Here is a 6,220-nt window from a genome sequence, read left to right on the forward strand (position 1 = left end):
TCAAGCAATCGTTGTGCTCTGTGACTTTTGTCATACCTACAAGCACAAATTTGCTCTCATCCGTCAATGAATAAAATGTGAAAGAAGACGTAGAATCAGAACTCAGAATAGAATAGAATAGAATAGAATAGAATAGAATAGAATAGAATAGAATAGAATAGTTTATGCAGCAATATTGTTCAGTAACTAATATTAAATAACAGGATACATAAGTGTGTTACATATAAGCTGTTAAATTCACATAAATAGTGGTGACATTGTACTATTGTGTTATAATGTTCTGCTGAAAGCACTGCTGATTGTGTTTGACAGCTGCTGGAAGGAAAGACTTTTGTCGACACTCTTTTGCACATTTACAGCAGCCTCTCACTAACTTTATTAATGCAATAATTAATTATTTGTTTTTCTTCAGTGTGTTCAGACCCACAATAAAGCACAGTACTCTTGGGGTGTGTGTCTATCTGTTGGGTAAGATTTCAAACATACAAAGTGGAGGATGTTATTTAAATATAACTTCATCTTTCCTTTTTTCTATCCTTTAACACAACCTAATAATGCTTAGCCTTCTTCCTATAATTCCCTTCTTTCTTATGCTCTATCTAATCCGCCACTCCACCGTCAGCCTGTCCGCTAACCTCTTCTTAAAAGCTTCCACCGTCCCCTTTCGCCCTGCAGCTTGTCCCAAAGTGCCAGTCACGCTACACTCTTCAACCCCGCGCTCTTTCAAAACATTCATCCTCAGATGTAGCCGCCTCCCGCATCCTCATCGCTGCTCACTTCTTCTGTCTCCAGCTCAAGACATATTAAGGTCTCAGGATCGTCCTGCTTGCCGTCCCATAGCCCAATGTCCACTACAGGCAGCATGGATGGTCATGCTGTTGCTGAATTCAGCCACTGGCGACTAATTAAATGCCTTCACTGCTATCTGATTAAAACTCAACGCTGCTAATTAAACAGCAGTCTCTGTCTGATCTTTTTTTTTTTTTTTGCACGAACCCCCTCTCACATGGTTCTGTCTTCCCATATTAATCATAAAATAAAAACTTCCATTACATAAATGTGAATGAAATTTAATATACTTTATATTTAGTTCATAATGAGAATAACTTGGACATCTTTCCTTTTTATTTTTTAGACTGGCTTGAGGGGGTCAAACACATCCATCCAATGCGACACATTTTTCTAAAACGTAAGCACTTATTTATAGAAAGAAGTGCTTTGTGGACAATGTCACTGCTTTGATCAGTTTCAAGTAGCTTAGTAACAATTATTTTAACAGTTTTTTACAATCTCAAGCTAGGAGTCTAAACAGCCTAATTATTATTGAATCTGATCAAAACTTTTTTGAAAAAAAATTATATTTATTCTTGAAAACACATGTAAGGAAAAGGAAAAACTAAAAAAAAAATGTTTAATTATATCAGTTTTGGTCCTCCATAATATTAATCATACTGATGTGAATGAAGTATTCTATCATGATGAGTTTCTTTAACTAATATTCAGTCCTTTCAAAACGACACCTGAAGACATGTACTGATGTTAGCAGAAGAACTGGACTCTGTAGTATCTCGTTTGGCCACTAGAAGGCAGCCTTGAGCCCTTTAATCTGTCACCAGGTAGCAGGCCTAAGGACATATTTGTTTCTGTAACAGTGATGCCTGAAACCCACTTTAGATCCCTGTACAGCGTTTTGGACCCTGCATGAGGAAGGGCTTGCCTTTACTGAGAGAAAGAATGATGGCAGTCTGATTCAACAGCATGGCAGCTACACTGTCTGTGACGCACTAATGTGGTTCATAAACATCGACCTCGGAGCTGAAATGGCAGGTATAAATCCTGAAGGGATGTCCTGTGGAGGACGATGGAGATGAGATGAGAGCAACAGCCAAATACAGGGAACATATTACACTGCCACGGTGGCTACCGCTTGATCGTTTTGTCACAGGAGACTTACAAATATCAATGTATATTATTGGTATTTTGTGTAATAGACAACAACAAGTAGTCCATAATTAGAAAGCTGAATTATATGCGGTTTTTAAGAAAAAAATAAATAAATCTAGTGCAGCTCATCCTTTTTTCACCTTGGCCAAATTAAATTTTTATATTCAAAATGTAAAAGTATTGATGCTGAAATGTGATATGCATGTGGATTTTCATCTGTTACTCTGATAAGCTGAGATAAAATTCTTTGCAATCTGCCCTGAGAAATCACCTAAGCAGCAAACATGAGTATTATTTGATCTCAGCTTACTGTGAATTCATCCACTGTGCGGTCTCAAAGGTCTGTTAGAGAACATTGGTGAAGAAACAGGTTTAGTGACTCCGGGGGAGCTGCAGAGATCCACAGCTCAGGTGGAAGAACAGCTTCTAGTTATTGAATCTATATCTCTGACATTTAAGCAGGAAAACTAACCTTAAACATACCTTCACTGAAGCACGGTGGTGGCAGCGGCATGCCTTGGGGGTTATTTTTATTTATCAAGAAGTAGGGATATTTGTGCAAGGCTTTGTCCTACCCACCCAGAAGAAGGTGAATAGAATAGAACAATGTGTGTTAGTATCTTTTTCTGTTTTATTTGTAGCTAAGATTTTAAAAAGATACTAAACATATTTGTGCCACTCAAAGCAGAAATACATTTAAAATTCAGTTATATATTTTTAGATATTTTATAAAATAGCTGCAGTTGAAAGTGCCGTGTTTCCAATACGTCAAAGGTGCATACAGTATGTTCTCGCACAGCGAATGCTCACATATTATACATTTATGTGGGTTTGTCTTTCAGAGAAAATGAAATGCTTATTGATCTCCAGCTGGACTCTGAAGCGGTCTTTAACGTCGGCTCTGCAGCAGAGGTCCCTGTGCCTCTTGTTTATGACTGACCTTTATCATTGCTGTCGTCCTCGACTCCACGTCTCTTACTCCCCTCTTGTCTTCCTCCCTCCACCGTTCTGGTTTCAGCTCTTGTCACATTTTATGGAGCTGCGGTGTTAACAGCTCCGTCTGTCCATCTCTTTTTCAGTGTTTGGCGTCTGAGTGATGGACCTGGATGCAGCAGGACTCCTTTTCACAAGATGCTTTTCTAAACGGGTCACTGCCAGCAGACACACTCGTTGGATTAAAAAACTTCTAAAAATCCACTTTTCAAATCGACAAGATAAATCAGGTACTGACTTTTCAGGTAGCATCACTGAGTTCATTTTTGACAAGCTTGGAGTTTGTATTTACGGTTGGTTAGTTTAATATCAGGCATCGGCTCCAAAAGACAAACCTACCAAAGCAAACAGGCAGCTATAAAAGTCAAATCTTCCGGAGAGGCAACAGGTGAACTTAAGAAAATTTGAGCGAAAATGTGTTTCCCATTCATCATTATTATTGTTGATTTTCCGTCTGAATAAAATAGTTTCCTCTCAGTCTTGAGATCTTTAGCAAACATTTGATTACTTAATTTTGAGTACATAAAGGATTGGTTAGTTGTTTACTAGTTGTTTAGTTGTCCAAAGATAAAAAAAAAGGAAACAAAAACCATGTAATCCAAGAAGTGCTTTCACAAATTTTACCAAAATTCCAATAAAACAACAAATTAAATTTAAAAAATTATGAAAAAATAGGTTGGAGACATAGCAAATAAACAAGAATCAAGAAATAGGTTAAGGCCACAGGCCTTGACATAAACAACAGGTTTCATCAACAATATGAACAGACATTGAGTCATCCCCCAATGATTTAACTTTAATAAATCTTTAAATGTGGTTGCGATCATCATTATTTTAAAAGCTTTCTATGATTTCTTCAAATATTTTCTTTAAATTTTGGCTGCTGTATTCAGTCATTAACTCTGACATTTAGGTCATTCAGTCATAAAACGACTCCTAACTTCATGGTTTGTTCAATATTTACCAGTCAAACATTTAAAATTAATATTAATCATCAGGCATTTTATTAGCCAGCCACTAAAAAAGATACAGTTTGTTCCCATGTTACTTCAGTTTAATCTACAATCCACCAAAATAATTCAGTTTAAGACACTGAATATAGCAGTAAGAATATTTTAACTCCAACGGTTTTGAATTCCAAAGAGCTATTATCTAAGATGTAGAAAAGATGGACAAAATATAAATGTATCCATAATATAATGTTGATATAAGGCCTGTCAGGAATATATAAAACTGATGTGGGCAGAAACAGCATTCAGTACCCTGGGAAAATTCACAGAAAGTGCATATTATTTAATAAAATCAGAGTGAAACTCTCAGGATTGTCAACTGATCAGGCTACACTCATTCATGTTTTTTTTTCTCTTATCATAGAGAGGAAAAGAGTAAAAGCCTCTACTGCCTGCTCTTTAGAGATCGCCTGCTTTTACTAACAGGCAGTCTCTATTGAGACAAGACACAAGGGGCGGAAAGGCAGCAATAAATCAAGAAACAATGTCAAAACAAAACAAACGGAAATCAAAGTGACCATAAAATAAAGTGTTGAAATAAAGCAAATGATGACTTTTAGCCCTAAGTGACTCTCCAGCCGTGCAGATAAACAACTTCTCCACACACCAATCCTCCCCCCTTAACTCTCATCCCACTCTCATAGAGCCACTCTAGTGATAGAAAGTGATGGAGATGTCAAGAATGTAATTTATGTGTCATATTAGGATAGGGCTGGGGCTACTAACATAATTGCTAAACACAATCCCACTTCAGTGGGAACAGGGATTATAAATGTTTCTGATTACTAGAGTGTGTGTTTGCAGTGCATGTCCTCCTTGTCCAAGTTGTCGGCTCTGCATTTTGAGGGTGTTTGGCTGATATTCACAGGCTCAAAGTGGTTTCAACGTTCAAACAGAAGAAGGGTTGAATTCAGAGCTCACTGTGTACAGACGCATTTATTAAAGGGGGTGTCTTTTCGTTATCGTTAAAATAATTATTAAATTCTGTTTTGAATACCTGGTTTCATGCTAAAGTGTTAGGGAGTTCTTTTACTCTGAGTTTTGTGTCAGTGAAATGTTGAAATTACAACAACTTGGAAAGCCATACGTCCCTCTCCAGCAGCGTCTTCAACGTCCAGGATGAGGTACAGCTACAGAAACCCATGAAATGAGCCATTCTTGAGCTAACATGAAGCCCAGTTGAAGTTTGTGTTAGAGCCGTTTGCATGTAAGGCAGTCTGAATGCTTAGGTGCTTGATTCACATCTATCTGGAGATTAGGTCGGATCAGATTATTTGTGACATGCAACCAAAGGCTAACTCTACCGTTTAGCTCGTGACCCTTTTTTCAGGACTGCACTGTATATAAGGAAGCAGCAGCTGTGATATAATTTAGATGGGGAAGATTGCCAGACTTCTGACTCCAGTTATTATGAGTGTGTTCAGTCCCAGTCAGTGTTTCTTCAGCCTCAATGCCATCTCAAAATAACAGAAGGTGAGGTTGCAAGCCCTGAGGTCAAAAGGCCGTCCAGGGAATCTGTTGACTAAGATTCATCCTTGTTCATGACTGTTTCTCACACAGGCGAAAGGAGGCACACTCAAATGCCCTCCAGATCTTCTTGTTCAGAATATATTTATGTTTTTTTTTGTTTGTTTGTTTTTTTTACATGCCATAGTCTGGAATATGTGGCAGTCAAAAACCCCTGTTGAAATAAGCAGCATAGTGAAGATGCCGTAATGAGGGCAAAGACACCAGCAGCCCCCTAAAAAGGTAAAAAAAAAAAAAAGAAAGAAAAAATCTGTTTGTGTGGTTGTAGCATAAAAAAAAGCAAAAACCTGCAGGACTGAAAAAGTTACTGAGTTTGAACTTAAGCATAGCGTTTAGTAATCGTCCTTCCCCTTTATTGATCAGTTCATATTAGACATCAGATCCCAGCAGTTTGTTTAAAACACAAAGAGACATTTGATTTGTCAGTGGGAGGAGAAAAACAACATAAAGTTCAACCTTCACTGAAAAATCACTGAAGAAATTAAACAACGGTTAGTTGTATTATATTATTGGCAAAGATCAAGAAAACAATATGAAAGAGAACACAGAAATTAAAGTAAAGAGTGTCTAGATGAATTACATGAACATTATTGCTGCTGGTTTCAGAGTTGATGAATGCAAACTGGATAGAAAAACTAAAATCCACTTGAAGAAACAGTAGCAGCAATTTGAGAATAATTGTTTTTTATCAACCGTGGACAATATCTTTTGGTTGTGCAACAAAGCAAGCTTTACACACACACACA

This window comes from Poecilia mexicana, unplaced genomic scaffold (assembly GCF_051168715.1).
Source record: "Poecilia mexicana isolate PSO_F unplaced genomic scaffold, ASM5116871v1 scaffold_10, whole genome shotgun sequence".
NCBI lineage: Eukaryota > Metazoa > Chordata > Actinopteri > Cyprinodontiformes > Poeciliidae > Poecilia > Poecilia mexicana.